At 44.5% G+C, this 16,581-nt stretch overlaps 1 long non-coding RNA gene and 1 other non-coding gene across 3 annotated transcripts in view; both read right to left on the reverse strand.

The window, feature by feature from the left end:
- The window catches only part of LOC142430620 (uncharacterized), a 66,209-nt gene that overhangs the window by 12,037 nt on the left and 37,591 nt on the right, over positions 1-16,581 (reverse strand). The window lies entirely within an intron of this gene.
- On the reverse strand, positions 782-885 carry LOC142431251 (small nucleolar RNA U13). The gene has a single exon (XR_012780785.1). It is a non-coding gene; the product is annotated as a small nucleolar RNA U13 (small nucleolar RNA).

Below are 16,581 nucleotides of genomic sequence, written 5' to 3' on the forward strand. Positions count from 1 at the left end.
TATGAATTAAAGAATGCAGAATTCTGGTGGTACAGGTTAGAAACATGGAAACACTACTGTTTGGGCATGGTACAAATAAGAGTGCAGAATTCTCAGGCAAAGGTTACAATCTGATTCAAAATGATCAATACTAGTCCACCATAGCTCACTATTACCGTATATACTCATGTATAAACCGAGTGTTTTAGCACATCTTTTATGCAATTTTTGTGGTAAAATTAGGTGCCTTGGCTGATATTCAGTACTTAGAATTTCAGTCACCAAGCACCCCATATTACATTTTTTACAATCCCTACATTTCCTTGAAGGTGGCAGAGGGGGTTATGTGTTGGGCTGCTATCTGCAAGGTCAGCTGTTTGAAACCACCAGCTGCTTCTTGGGAGAAAGATGAGGCATTCTGCTTTATAAAGGGGTACATTCTGCTTTATAAAGGGGTAAAGTCTCAGAAACCCACTGGGGAAGTTCTACCTTGCCCTATAGGGTCCTTAGTCAGAATTGACAAAGTGGCAGTGAGTTTGAAGCTTCCTTGATTCATACTTTGTACATTTCATGTTCCAAAAGAGTGGAAAGCTCTCAACAGGACAACTGACACAAGCAGCTGCAACAATGAACTCAGACCTAGGAGCAATTGTGAGGATGGCGCAGTGTTTCATTCTGTTGTGCATAGGATTGCTATGGGTTGGAACCAAGTTGACAGCCCCTAAAAACATGTTCCCATTTGGTTTTAGTGCAACAGTTTTATTGGCACATAATCCAAATTTATCATACAATTTTTTTTTCGTATCAGATGGGTAATGTGCCCACGTCGTAACAAGTATTATGGGAGGCACACGTCACACAGGCGCGTGAGAACCCGATCATCATGTTTATGAACCGGAAAAGGATCTATCATACAATTTTCAATAACTCAATTATAACAAGAGTTGTACAACGATCACCATTTTCTTCTTTCTTGTGATTCATTGCTATAAGCTCCCCATTTTCTTATAGCCCCCTTGCTGTACCCCAATAAATTAATTCAGTTACTGTTTCTATAGATTCACCACTCCTGGATTTCATATTCTGCAAAACAAAGAGTCAAAAAAGGTAACAATAACAAAATAAAATGGAAAAAATTGAAAATAATAAAAACTGGAACTTTAAAATGGGTCCAAAGGGAGATCAATTAATAAGGTGTTAGATTTAACCAACTACATCTGCCATAGTCCACTTTCCAAAGCAGGCGTATGATAACCAGGCTACTCCCACCCCTGGGCTGTGATCAGAGGGCAGTCACCTGAGGTGAAATCCATGTGTGTTAGCCCTTTTTTTTTTTTTTAATTAAACTGATAGAACTTTCAATGGGTCAAAAGGGGCATCAAATCAGATGTGACATTTTAACCTGACCGTGGATTTCCTTTCGTCCCGGGTGCACATTCAACAAGTGTGAAAGCTGCAAACTATGGCTGTTTGGGAATGAATTTTTTTTTTCAGGGTTTTCTGACCAGATAGAATTTCCTTACATTTCACAAGAAGTTTTGCTTTTTGCCTTTCTTAAGATTATCTTCCATTTAGTTTAACAAAGTAAGGGTTTGTGTACCTGCTTTACTGATTGTAATTGAGCATGTGTCCGTGTCTGTTTCTTGTTGGAGATTCTTCCACGTGCAAATGTATGCCAGATTCTGCAGGCCAGATTGCTGAGAAAAAAATGTTTGTGGTTTTTCTTGACCCAGTAAGCCCTATAAACAGATACTCAGTTGTCTTTGTTTTTTGTTATCTACCTCATATATTAAAGTCAGGTAGAGTTAGAAACGTGTTAAGCTACAACCCACATGGTTGGCAGTTTAAAACCACCGGCATCTCCACAAGAGACCAACTGGGCTTTCTACTCCCGTACACAGTCCCAGTCCCAGAAACCCACGAGGGGTTGCTCTGAGGGAGCACTCCCTCTCTATCACTACAGTAGTTGTCCTTACAAGCCTGTCTGATGACAAGGCTATTTACATTCCATGACTGCGGTCAGAGAGCAATCACAGGAGGCTTACTCGATGTGTGGGTGCAGCCTGGACTGGGGGCTCGCACTGTCATCCAGAGCCTTCTGAAAACAGGACAAGTGAGTGCATCAGCTGCGTATTTTTTCACCAAATTGTTCGATTTGTATATTAAGCAGATAATCCGAGAAGCTGGATTATATGGGGGGGGCAGAACAACACAAAAACACAGCATTCAATACTGAGCAAGACTGGAAAAAAAGAGATTGAGCAAGACTTAGCAACCACCTGGGATATGCAGGTGACACTTATTACTTGCTGAAAGTCAAGAGGACTTGAAGCACTTATTGGTGAAGATCAAAGACTACATAGAGCCCTCCAGTAGGGATTAGAGCTCAACATACAGAAACCATACACCATCACCATCACCACAGAACCAATAAACAACATCATGCGAAACAGATTGAAGTTGTCAAGAATTTCATTTGACTTGGATCCACAATCCACCCATGGACGCAGCAGTCAAGAAACCAAAGGACATTTGCTGTGGGCACAGACCTCTGTAAAATGTCAAAAAGCAAAGATGTCACTTGGAGGACTAAGGTGTCTCCAATGCTGTTTTCAATCCCTTCGTACATAGGGATTGAAAGCTGGGCTACGCCTAAGGAAGCCCAAGACAAACTGGGGCCTTTGAATTGCGATACTGGTGAAGAATAACATGAACAGACAGAAGAGTGAGCAATCTGTCTTAGATGAAATGTAACCAGAATGTAATGCTCGTTAGAAAGGAGGATGGGGAAATCTGATCATTTACTTTGGACATATTATCAGGAAAGCCAGTCTCTGGAGAAGACCATGCAAGGTCTTCAAAACCACACTGCCATCAAGTCCATGCTGACGGATAGCACCCGTATAGGGCAGGGTAGAACTGGCCCTGTGGGTTTCTGAGATTGTGACTCTTCACAAGACTAGAAGACGGGACTCTTCACCCCATCTTTCCCCTGTGGCATGGCTGGTGGTTTGGAACTGCTGGCCTTGCAGATGGAAGCACTGTGCATAACCACGCCCCCACCGAGGTCTGTGAAAAAGAGGAAGCCCCTTGTTGAGATGCACGACACAGTGGCTCCAACTCAGCAAAACAACTACGACTGTGATACGGAATCGCCAGCATTTCCTTCCTTCGATTGCACAGAGGGGCAGCAATCAAGTGGAATCAAGGGGCAGCAATCAAGTGGAATAATGTCTGCGGTCTTTAAAGACTTGTTGTATCCAAACAAGCAACCATCTACTAAGCGAGGAGCCCACTAAGTCCACACCAGCTTGTGTGATTCAAAGATGACAATTACAAAATTCAAATATGGTGAAGAGAAAAGCATCCAAGTTAAACTATGAACATCCAAATTGTGGAGGGTCATGAGGGACGGGGGGAGCCCAGAACCCATCTGTAGGGCATCTGCTCAGACTGAGCCACTGGCAGATCGCTCGAGCCACAGGCACGAGTCTCGAACAGCCTTCTTACGGGGCCGAGGCCATTGCCATATCGATTAGGCTGGCTCAAACTCGATACTTGGTCCACTGGCCTCCCTACAGACGCGACCCGAATGTGCGCCACGTGCCGAGAATCCCTTACTTGTTTCCATGCAGAAATTTCTTCCCTGGCTTTTTGGATGCTGGTGGGGTCTTTTCCCTTCTTATACATGATTTGTATTTTTGCCTTTATACCATGACTTTATCCTTACCACCTTAGTGAAATTTTGTTTTTTATTGTTTTCTATTGGGTTTCCCAGCTGTGAAGCACAGGAGGAGGGGATTTGGGGTGAAAGTGCATGTCAGGGAGGGAAAGGGAATCTGGGGAGTAAATAAAGAAGGCACGAGGGGGGCGGGAACACTAGAACGGATTGATTGCACAACTCAGTTTAAAGCGATTTAACCAGGCAGGTGGAGTGCTCTAAAATTCATGTGGTGATGATTGTACGATTCTCCTGGATATGAATGAATGATGGAACTGATGAATTGTATGATATGTAAATTAAGTGCCAATAAACTACTGGGGGGAAAATGTCCATTAGCTGAACTAATTTAGAAGAGCTCAAAATCAGTGACCATAAATATATGAGGAGAAATTTGTAAAAACTAAGAGGAAAGAAGTGGAATTTCTACAAGTTGTAGAATGCCAATTTGAGCCACAATGTTGAGGGGAAAGCTGTCCCCAGCTAATTCGTGAGTTACACTAAAGTGCTCGATCCTTACAAATTTTTAAAAGGTACCAAACTATAGGATGTTGAGTGGGGAGCAGAGAAGCAGCCATCAGGGAAAGTGGCAATTACTCGGTTTATAAAAGATGCTAAAGACCATATGCCCATTCCTTCGGCCCCACCCTTACCCAGGACTTAGAAATGGCCTTTGTCCAGCCCTCTTCCATGAAGCTTGCTCCCAGGTTAACCTCACATTCTTCCTTTTCAAAACTTCCACTTACCGTTTCATTTGAACCTACGTAACCTTTCATTCTTATCAAGTTATTCCTGTTATATTCGCTGTCAAATTCAATGAGAAATATTTTACAGATAGGAACCAGTCCCCCTAAAAATATGGGGAGGTGAGAACCACATCCTAAACATTTTCTTTCTTTCTTTAGCATTTTCTATTACATTCAGATCCTACGAAATTCTTGATGAGGAACCAGTAGAAAATACCGATGCAGAAACAAGTTAACAAATGAGGCAGGATAGTGATGCTCCCAAATTAAGGGACAAAGGAGGAGGAGAGATTTGGAATGGAAGAAAGAAGAAGGGTCAATGAAGATGAGAATCTGGCTTGGAACATGCTGAGGACAAGATGCCTACAAGTCACCAGGTAATGATGTCAACAGTGTTTGGCTGCATGATCTGAATTGGAGACAGAGACTTGGGAAAGGGGGCTATATAAATAATAGCTTGAAATGCGTACATATGAGCTCTCCCAAAGACAGTGTATATGAGTGAGGTGAGAAGAGGTTCGAGGACAGCACCTCAGAAAGTTGTTTCACTTAAGAGCCTGCTATGGGAAGAGATTGCTGTTAAATCGATTCAGAGACAAATCAAGCAAAATAAGCCCTCCACAATAAGACCTGAAGACTGAACACATAACCAATTGGTTCTAGTTAAGATCTCTAAATGTCCATGTCAAGTGTCCTCCCCCTCCTCATTGTTAACAGTACCGACATATAATTCACTTACAAGTCACTGAGTTAAGCACATTAAGGACCTGTGCAATCATCACCGTCAATATGAGCTATGTCTTCACACTTGTCCTCGTTACCATTAGCACCCCACCCCCTCAGCCCTAACCCTAAGCTATTATTCACTAAGATATTATTACTGTCTATAGATTACCTAGCCTGGATTTCATACAAAGAAAAATATATCGACAGTCCCTCCCAAAACATTAACTCCAAAACCGGGTCTCTGGGAGTTGGAACCCACTCTAAGGACAACGAAGTAACAAAATAAAACACAAATGATGATGGTAGCATATATGCAAATGTGCTTGGCGCTGTGGAAGGATGGATGGATTGTGATAAGAGCTGTAAAAGCCAGGGGAGTGGGGAGGGAGGGAGGGAAATGAGGAGCTGATGCCAGGGGCTTAGGTGGAGAGCAAATGTTTTGAGAATGATGAGGGCAAAGAATGTACAGATGTGCTTTACACAATTGATGTATGTATGGATTGTGATAAGAGTTGTATGAGCCCCTAATAAAATATTTTTTAAAAGCTGTAAGAGTCCCTAAATAAAATGATTGAAACTTTAAAAAAAAAAAACAGAAAAATAACAATCCAAAAGAGAAAATAAATAAAACTAGAGAAATATTTTAAAGGATCAAGAGAGAACAAATGATGATAAATTTTATCCCAACTACATCTGCATTAATCCATTTTCCAGTGTATTCTGATAGCAAAGCTATTTCACATCCTTGGTCAATAGTCAAGACAGGGCTCTCGGAAGGCTTAATCTACGTGGAGCCTCTGCGAATGGATTTTAGACTCAATGTCATCCATCGCCTCTGCAAACCAGGTTCTTAGAGTTTAAGTTCCAGTACAGTTCCCTCTTCCAGTCTTGGATTTTATTATTTACTATTCGGGGATCACAAAGGCTGCTGTGCTTCTTCCATGAGGACTTTAACAACTATTTTGCCCGATTTGTCACCTCAGGTAGTTAGCTGCTTGTTTTAAGTCAAGCCTTCAAGACCCCAGCCAATATATTTTTTAATCATTTTATAGGGGGCTCATACAACTCATCACAATCCATACAAACATGATATTCTTTCTGATAGTGCGGCACCACCTGATTTCCTTATTCACACTAGCACCCCTCTCTTCAGTGATCGCTTCATGAGGGCAAGTTATCCAGTGCGCCGTGTCTTACAAACTAATTGTTCTTAGATAGGGCTATGACTGAGCGCAAGGTCAAACTTCATTCATATAGCTATGGTTTACAACGCCCTTAGTGTGCTCTAAAGACATTATCATTTTATGCCCAATGTTACATATTATTCCATGGGGGCATATGATAATTCTATTGATAGTCTCATTAACTTAGCCAATGATAGAGAATCTAAAATACTCTTGAGCATTAAGCCTTCTACCTTCCTGTCAATGAACCAACTCCCTGACCATCGCAGTGAGAATCACGGTCTTCCAAAGGAAGTACAGACAGGGACATGCCACGGGCTAAGGCCCCAGGATGGAGCTCTGGGGTAAAGAACGCTGCCTGCGGGACGCTAAAAGAATACCACATCGAAGGGCAGGCCCACAGCTGAGCCTTTCCATCTTGTTTGGCTCAATCGGCTTATGCCCAGTCAACTGGGGTCTCGTCATTTCTTACGCAGAGGTCTTAGTCACATTTCTTGGCAAACCTGGTTGGGAATGTCACAGAGAAAACGTGATTGACTTCCTCCTTCGTTAACAACTATGCAAGAAGGTCACCCATCTTGCCAGAATTGAAAGTTTCTCCATCCACAGAGTATTTGCCTATTTAATGTCAAGGGTTAATACATATGTATTATAGATACATAGTTATCTATATTAGATATTAGTCTGGATTGGCCCCTAAGCTATTAAAGAGAGATCTAATGGGGAAAGTGGAAGATTTATATGTCACATCCACTCCATAAAAATGAGCCATTCCACTTGGTAATGATCCCCATGTCTCTAAATCCTGAGCTGGCATGGAGAGCTAAGACTGGTCTCAGACAGGCAGCCCCAGTGAGGAAATATGGGGCTGTTCCCAAGTCCTAGCTGACGCCAAACATGGGGAAAGGACTCTCAGAGAAGCCAACCTTCCTTGGATCTAGGAACTGATGATGCCGGTGGACATGATGACATCACTCCGTTTACCACTTCCTGTTTCAAGTGGAAGAAAGAGGAAGAACATCCACACATGGGAAAGAAAAATACAAAATCCTTATTGCCTTACCTTGGGGTTCCGCTGCAAATCAGGGCTGGCCTTATGCAGAGACAAGCTAAATGGTCAAACACATGACCTGGTTCCAGGAGCCTGTGACCTGTTGCCATGGAGTCAATTCCAACTCATAGTAACGCAACAGGACAGAGGAGAGCTGCCCCATAAGAGTTTGCAGAGCTTTTTCTTTTTCAACCTTTTTCTTTTTTGAAGTTTTATTGGCACTTCATCCACATGTCATACAATTCAATAGTTCAACCATATCAAGAAGAGTTGTACAATCTTTACCACCGTCCATTTTAGAACATTTTAGTTTTCCCCATACTCATTGTTATTTATGTGGTTTTTTTTTTCAATTTTGGCAAAAATACAACAAAGCATTCACCAATTCTACAACTTCTATAGTCATGCCACTGACCACTCTTCATATTATATAGCCATTATTGATATCCCTTTCCAAATTATTCCACCACCATTAACATAAACTCAATGACACCCCCGCCCCCCCCAGCCAGTGGTTCTCAACCTTCCTAATGCCGTGACCCTTTAATACAGTTCCTCATGTTGTGACGACCCCCAACCAGAAAATTATTTTCGTTGCTATTTCATCACTGTCATTTTGCTACTGTTATGACTCAGGTGACCCCTGTGAAAGGTTGTTCGATCCCCAAAGGGGTCTAGACTCACAGGTTGAGAACTGCTGCCCTAAGCAGTAACTCTTTCTCCTTCATCCATGGTAATCATTGGTCAACTTTGGGTTTTTCTCTTTTTTTAGTAGTTTTCTTGATATAATGTTCACATACCATACACTTCCGTGGTTAAATTGCTTCTAAAAAGAGTTGCATATACATCATCCAATCCGTTCTAGTGCTCCCGCCCCCTCCCCCCAAAGAGCTGTAATCATTGTAATAGCATTGCTCCACCTTTTTTCCATAGCGTGACCAATGGATTCAAGCGTTGGGGTTAACAGCTGAATGCTTAAGGACCACACGACCAGGGTTTCCTGGTTCCAGTAAAGGGATCAGTAAATAGTAGGGGCTCAGTGGGCATTTGTTGGACCCAAGAGAGATTCTCTACCTTCAAAGACTTTCTTTCACTGATTTGCCACATCCCCTTCATCTGCAATTCTTCCATCTGATGTCCATTCCTTTAGGATAAAGCCACAATTTCCAAAGCTGTGTTTCCCCAATCACTAGCTAGACTACCATGATATCCTATTCGTCCACATAGTAGTACGCAAGAGTTCAAGGGAATTCCGTGGTTAACAATCAGTAGATCTGGGTGTGAGTAGGTCTCTGCCCACTGAAACCCACCGTCACAGACAGGACCTGGCTCAGGAACAGCTGACAAGCAAAGTCACAGACCCTGGTGAGGGGTTGGAAGCAGAGCTGAAGAGCTACATGGGGCCAGGGAGCTGAAGCAGGGCAATTGGAGCTTGGTACTCCCAGAGAAAAACAAAATAAAGGGGCGAGGCAGAGACTGATGGTGGACAAAAGCCACTGGAAGCCCAATGCACATGCCCCCGCATCCTCCTCTACTGGGGTGAAACTGCTCACCTCTGCTGGGGTGAAACTCTGGAAACCAGCAGGCCTAGCTGAGCAGTGTGCTCTGTCAGTGCACAGGGCTGCTGGCGGGCAGTGGAAAGTAGAATGCCCTGAACCTGGTTCCGAGAGTTCTCCCGGTTCCATTGAGTAAAGAGGTCCAGCTTGTGTCCAACTCGTGAGTGCGGAGGCAAGGAAGGAAGGAGTCAGTTTTTTAGGGTATCTCTCTAGGTGAGTGCTCCAAAAGAAATCAGTTCCACACCAGGGAGGTACACTCTCTGTACCGTCGGCCACCTCAGTCTCAAAGGGCAGCATCTGGCCAAAACCAGAGCTCGGAGGCGGGAAGGGGCGGGAAAGACAGACAAATGGAAACAGACTCCAGGGCGGACGTGGGAAGTAGTACACTGAGGGGGCTGCAACCAGTGTTCAAAACAATATGTTTATAAATTGTTGAATGGAAAACTATTTGCTCTGTGAATTTCCACACATTCACTACAGTAAAAACTTAGAAATTATTTAGAAGGTAAGAGTTCTACAATGAGGCCAAAAGTTTAGATCGGGGCTCGGGGAGGTGGGGGAATGGCATGGATTTCGATTCAGGTGTGGACAGAGTGGACATTGAGAGCTTGAGGGTGGAGGGCATCCATCAACTGAACCGTGAGCAGCTGGGAAAGGCACTGGGACTTGAACTGCCGATCACAAGACCCTCCGGGAAAGGAAGAGCTGGAAGGGCTCCGAAGATAAAAGCAATTGGAGAGCCTGGTAGATGATGGAAGGTTTACTTATTTATTTTGGGGTGACCAATTAGGAAAGCTGTCTGGAGAAACTCAGGCCAAATCATCTGCACACCTAAATCGCAGGGGCTGCCTGTGGCTCAGCTGTTTCAGCTCCACAATCTTAGTGGGCGGGTGACACTGCACCTTCGCCCAGACACTCCAATGCTCTGTCACTGCTTTGACACGGCTTTAATTTGCTTTCTGGTAAAGCACGATCTTGGCCCCGCTGGTTGGGAAATCCTGACCAGAAGTTGTGACCAGATGCCACTGAGGAAGTGCCCTGCCCTTATTGTCTTTGGTGGCCTCTTTTTGCAGCACCATTTTGCATCATTTCTGGGAAGCTGTCCCTCTCCCCCCTCCACACACACCCCCACCCCCTTAAGATCTGTGTCGCTCTTGTCTGAGGACGTGATGGCAAACCACAGAGCCGCACTCTGTTACATTCTGCTGGTCAGCTCGGCAGACGACACAGTGCCTAAAGCGCTCACACACTGCTGGGAAACCTCTCTACCCAGCACCCACCCCCTCTGTAGGGTCAGGAGCCTCCATCCTAATACTCTCAACTTCTTGCCTTTCAGATAAATTGAAAAGAGAACTCAGAAACACTGAAAAGAGAAACTCAGACAGAACTGAGAAGAAATCAAGACGTTCTCTTCTTCAGGACCGCGGCTTCTCTTTCAAGGTCTTCATCTCAAATGCAGTTGTTTCCTTTCTGTTCCTGCAAAGGGTGCGAGGGGTTGCCCTCGACTCTCCTGGGCTTTGGTCTAGTTCTCAGAAATGAATTTCATAAACTCAATCACACTGATACCTGCATGACCGGATGCTTCACAACCCAGAGTCTCTATACTTTTACCAGGTCTCAAAGCTGTAAGCCAAGAAACGACCACTTCACTGGTGCAAGCTCAAGCAGTAGTAATAGCTGGGGCTAGCGGGGCAGGCCAGGTTCTTGGGGGAGGGGGGGGCTTGAAATTATACCACTTGACAAAGCAACTGTCTCTCCTGATGCCACCACCTGAAAGCCTCAAGCTGTCCTCCTCTGCCAGCCCAGAGGTCAGGATCCCCGGGAGCTGGGCCAGCACCCAGTGCCATCTGGTCTCCTTTGGAAAAACCAGAGAGAGGCCTCTTGTTTATTCAGTAATAATTCATCCTAATAGTCACACAACAGGTGCCACCAGCTCAGTCCACGCAGTAAGGGCAGGGCGCACCACACCCTCAACCCTGACCCCTCACCTTGCTCCTTAGGATATCCAGCAATAGGTGTCCATGGGGAGGGGCCCCTGAAACACTACCGCAGGGTCCCCAGTTGGTGGTCTGGCACTCCTGGGCTGCACTGCAATGAGGACTACACTGCAGCGGTTCTCAACCTGTGGGCCGCGACCCCATTGGGGGTTGATCAACCCTTCCACAGGTCGCCCGATTCTTAACAGTAGCAAAATGGCAGTGATGAAGTAGCAACGAAAATCATTTTATGAATGCTCTTAGCTTTCTTTGTTGTGTAAACTTACTCCCTTTTAGCAGGTACTTCCATGGAAAGAGATACACAATTTTTTTGAGCCCTCTACCCATAGGGCACCCTAAAAAAAAGAAGATAATGTTATGGTTGGGGGTCACCACAACATGAGGAGCTCCATTAAAGGGTTGCGGTGTTAGGAAGGTTGAGACCCACTGACCTAGAGGTGCAGAACAAAGGCGTTTCTTTTAAACTCTCTCCTACAGCCAGTTGGTATCTTTGCCACGTTATTGCAACAGCTCCATGCAGAGAACCTAGGTTTCTGTAAACAGGGCGCTCTGGCTAGACACGTTTCAACAAGCAAAACTGTGAGGTAGAGAACACCGACGTCTCCTCTCTTCCTTTCTGAAATCTCACAACCCAAGAGTGTGAAAATGAACTGGCTTTGAAGATGGAGACTTCAAGAGAAAGCCTAGCTCAGCCTTTGGCTGTGTGACTTTGGGCAGATAACACAACCTTTTTGACTTTACCCTTATCCCTGTACAAAAAATGGAAATGATACTGGTTGGTATAAGGAAATACACAAAAGGCATCTAAGTTATGTCTGGTTCTCCAGGGATGTGATTCTGTCCTTCCCATCTAGCTCATCATACGAGATCCCCCAAAGAAACAGGGGGAAAAAGCTCCCCGCTAGGCAAGCATCAAGCAACTCGCTCTGCACTAGGGTCGCCTGGGAAGGTTCTCTCTGGTCACAGTGAATTTTTTCATAAAAGCAGTTTCATTCGAGCCTCATTTTTTGTGATGGTTGATTTAAGAAAACAGTGTGCTGCTGTGAGATTTTGTTTCCTGCTTGGGAAAAATGCTGCAGAAACTGTTGTGACATTGAACATGGCTTACAAGGACAGCGCTATGAGGGGGAAAAAAGTGTACAGCTGGTTTGAAAAGTGCTTCCAAAAAAGGTGAAATACCAATTGATGACAAATCTTGTTCTGGATGGCCATTAACTTCCCAGAAGAAAAGGTCGGCTTGTAGTGCATCTAGAGTTCACTCCACCAGGTCAGACTGTTCATCAAGCTTCGTTTAGAGGTTCTCAAAAGAGTGCCTAACAGTGTGTGACCCAAAAGGCCTGGTTTGTGGCAGACGTTGAATGTGTTTGCCACCACAACAATGCACCTGCTCATGCACCCATCTCAGTGCGCCAGTTTTTTTTAAAAAACATCATGCCTCCCTTGCCCCACGCATCTTACTCACCTTACCTCGCTCCATGTGACTTTTTACTTTTGTTTCTGAGAATGAATAGGGACATGAAAGGACAATTTGATGACGTACGTAGAAGAGGTGAAGAAACAAGGGAGGTGCAGTCAGCCATCTGAGCAAATGAGTTTGAAAAATGCTTCCAAGAATAGAATCACAGATTTGACAAATGTATTAAGTGTAATGGAGAATGGTTTGAGGGTGATAAGGTCATTTTGTAAAAAAATAATTTTAATACCTATCTTTGAAAAAAAATTCTGGGGTTTTTCGGGGTACCCCCTTGTACTCCTGAGGCCCTCCTGCTGCTCTCTGGCTGTCCACGCTTCGGCTTCTACTTGAGTGCGCACACATCCCAAAGCCTCACCCTCCCCTCCTTTCCTACCCTATCAAAGTACACATCCCTAAGAGCTGACTGAGCTCGTCAGTGTCAAAGAGAAAGCCATTCTAATGAAATGAACTCACCTGAAATGTGAGCGATATTGCTGGGCCCCCATATTAGCTCTGTGGGGTCTTTCTTCATTCCAAAACAGAGCCTGGGAATTCACATTTCGAAAGGTACCATGCCTAATGGCGATATTTCAAATGTCACAGAACCAGAGATGCTGCGACCCTCGGCCCGTACCCTGCAAACACAGCTCACAGCACTCTTCAACAGTTCAGAGGGCTAATGCCAGCTGCAGTCACCAGAGGTCAACAAGAGACCCCGGGGGCCTTGGCTACCCTTCTCCGCTCTGGTCGGCACACCGATCCGTTAGCCAGGAAGCTACGGTGGTGCTTCTTTTCTAAGCGGTTTCCAACACAGTTCTAAACTCGCTGGCATCGAGCAGCAAGAGGATTAGATTACGGTCCCAGGCTTATGACCATCTAAGGCAGGCCTGGGCTCCACTTCCAGCATCACACCTCATCTCTCCCAATGATCTTGGGAAAAATAAGCCTGGGTCTTGACTTCTCTCTCAAGGATCCAGGAAAGGGGACCACAGGCACATTTTTTGGCTTCCCTCTCACAAGGTCACAGAAGATTGTTTAGGCTGAACGTGGTGTGGCGTGCTACGCTGACTATACACCACAATGCTGCATGGGCGTTCTCACGAGCTGTTACTCTTTAGCAGTGTGCACTCTACTTTCAGGGTAAGCCTCCCAAAATCCAGGGGCATTGGGTCAGACTGGTGGCAGGAGTTTGCTGGCAGCTTCAGCAGATGATGTAAATAGGATATGACGGTGAAGTCCAGGGGGAGGAAGGGGCTGGTCCAGGCAGGATTACCTAACAGTACATACTAAAGGAACTGACAAAGCAAAGGCAACAATATTATTTTTAAGTTATATCATATTTATTTATTTTAAATCATCAAAGTACTCACCATTGGAAAAATCTGAAATTCAATGGATTTCCTTATACTTATGTTTGTGTTTATACTGTTCGTAAATATACACAGTGGAGTGAAAGTGTTAGGGGCTTTTAGTTTTCCCATTGCTTAGGCCTCTAGAAAGTTCTTAATCTAGTCCTTGGCTTCAGCAGAAAGCAGGAAAACCAGCAGTCTGAAACATTAAGGCCAATATTAATTTCGTCAGTCAACAAACATTTGAGAGGCAATAAGTGGCAGGCCTTTGCTCTGTGCTGGGATACAGAGGCAAACAAAACAGATGTGGTTCCTGTGCTCTCAGTCAGGATGCAAGGCAAACGGTCTACTACCCTGGCAAAGAAGGCAGGCTCCGCTGCCAGGGCGGAGAGGCTGAGGGAGCCGATGGAGGAGATGACCTAGTGCAGGTGATGCCCTCCTGCAGCAGACTCCCGCCTCGAAGGCAGATCAGAAGTCCACTGGCGAAACTGCGTTCTTCAACAGCATGGGGTCACTGGCACCTTCACAGGCAGGTACCCCATTTGGCTCCCAGCCATGAACTGTGATGTGACCGGTGAGCTGGGTAAGACCCCAACAACTCCAGGGGAAAAAAACCACAAGACTTGATTTATCTGTTGACCACGATTCTAGAAGGCACAGCAGGCTAGAAGTCAGAAACAGGGTGACCCTCCCCCACCTCGTAACCCATCCACCTCAGACTGCATGGAAAAACTGAGGGCCTGACTTCCCCGCCTTCAGAGGAAGCAATGAAGGACTGAGGGAAGGGAGGGATGGGGAGGAGGGATAAACGGATCCGCTGATATGAGCTACAGCCAAAGCCTCCTGAGAAGAGAGGGTGGAGAAACGGTGATCCTGGTGACGGTAGGAGCGCCAACACAGGAAAAGCAAGAGCTGCAAGTCAGTGCACAGCCAGCCAAGCAGCACTGTAGAGATGGCTCAAAATACCTGACCTCTCTGAGCATTTACCACTTCAGTCAAAAAGCACTGTTACTGGGTTCCTGTTCACATATGCACAGGTTTATTGCAAACAAAAAAATTTTAAACATGTTTCTGTGATCAGAAACAATGTCTTAGTCTCCTTAGGGTACCATATATACATTTTTAAAAGCAATGTATAAAGATGAGTTAGCTCAACCAGCTGATTGCTCCACCAGTATTTTAAGCAAGATCCAAGCTAATGAAGATGATTTTATGGGATGAATCATAACCAGAGACAAGTAAGTGTTGAATTACCAATATGACCCACAAAGTGAGGTCCAATCAAAACAGTGGTTTCTGAGGGGATCTGCTGGGCAAGTGAAATAAATTCAAGGCACAGAGGTCGGCTCAGAAGTTTTGTGGCAACTATCTGGGGGATTCCAAAGAGATATTATTGATAGGATTTTCTCGTAGGTCACAGGACAATCACTGGAGCTTTTGAGGCATAAGTTTTTTGGGATTTTTATTAAATTCTTTTATTGGGGGCTCTTATCTTATCACGATCCATACATTCATCCAGTGTGTCAAGCACATTTGCACAAATGCTGCCATCATTTTCAAAGCATTCTCTTCCCAAGGGAGTTTTAAGACACTTAAAAATTGCCCTGGTGAGAAAATGGCCAGGAATTTTGTACCCCCAAAAATTACCATCACAATGTACCACTCATTTTCAAGGGTGGCAAGGGCTATTCTACAGGATTTTTTTTTTTCTTACAGGAATTTTGTTGGGAATCTTTAGCCCATCCATCCTAAAGACCTAATCTTGCCCCTTCAGATTTCTGTCATCGCCCAAACTCAAAAAATATTGAAAAGGAACAAGATTTGAGTCCCTCATGAGTACAAACACAGTTGTTTTGACATGTTATAAATCAAAGAGCATGAAATTCTTCTGGGAAGGGTTAGAGAGATGGTAACATTTTTTACTTCAGAAGTGTATAGACCTAGATGGAAACTATGTTGAGAAACAACAGCTTAACTTCACATTTTGATATTTGTGTTTAATAAAGGTTTCTATGACTTTGTAGCAATGTTTTTTAATTATCTTCATATGTGTAAGGCAGTGGTTCTCAACCTTCTTAATGCCATGACCCTTTAATACAGTTCCTCGTGTTGTGCTAACCCTCCCCCAACCATAAAATTATTTTCATTGCTATTTCATAACTGTAATTTTGCAACTGTTATGAATCGGGAGACCCCTGTGAAAGGGTCATTCCACCTCCAAAGATGTCTCAAATCACAGGTTGAGAACCGCTGATGTAAGGTATTACACAGAGAATAGAATCATGTACCTGTACTAGTATCTGTTATATACGAGTTAGCTAGTATTCTTTATCATCTCTGCAGGTAACAGCTTCCAATGGGCTATGTCCCACTCTGTTACATTAAAAATTACCTTCTATCTAGAGTCAGAAACAAGAAACTCGCGTTCAAAATAATCTGACTTGGTAAGTGGATGGCAGTTTTTTTGGGGGGAGTTGTAGTTTTGGCCCCTCCCAAGCGGCTTCCATGTTAGCATCCACAGTGACGCTGCTCCAGAGATGGCAGAAGCTGCAACAGCAAGCACTGCAGGCACGCCCCCTCCTCCCGCTCCCCATCACTCACAGCAGAGGCTCCTTAGCTTACCTATACTGTACCGGTTTTAGTAAAAAATCAGCACTACTCTGGCAATTACAAATGTTTCCCATAACCCAGGATAAAATGCAGGTGTCTGTTTTTGTAGGCCCCCTGGATCATTCCAGTGCTCCCAGAGAGCAGTACTGTCCACTTTGGAAAACACTGATTTAAAAGTCAGCGTGTGCGTTCTGATGCTAAATTGCTTT

The sequence above is a fragment of the Tenrec ecaudatus genome, chromosome 17 (genome assembly GCF_050624435.1).
Source record: "Tenrec ecaudatus isolate mTenEca1 chromosome 17, mTenEca1.hap1, whole genome shotgun sequence".
Classification (NCBI taxonomy): Eukaryota; Metazoa; Chordata; class Mammalia; order Afrosoricida; family Tenrecidae; genus Tenrec; species Tenrec ecaudatus.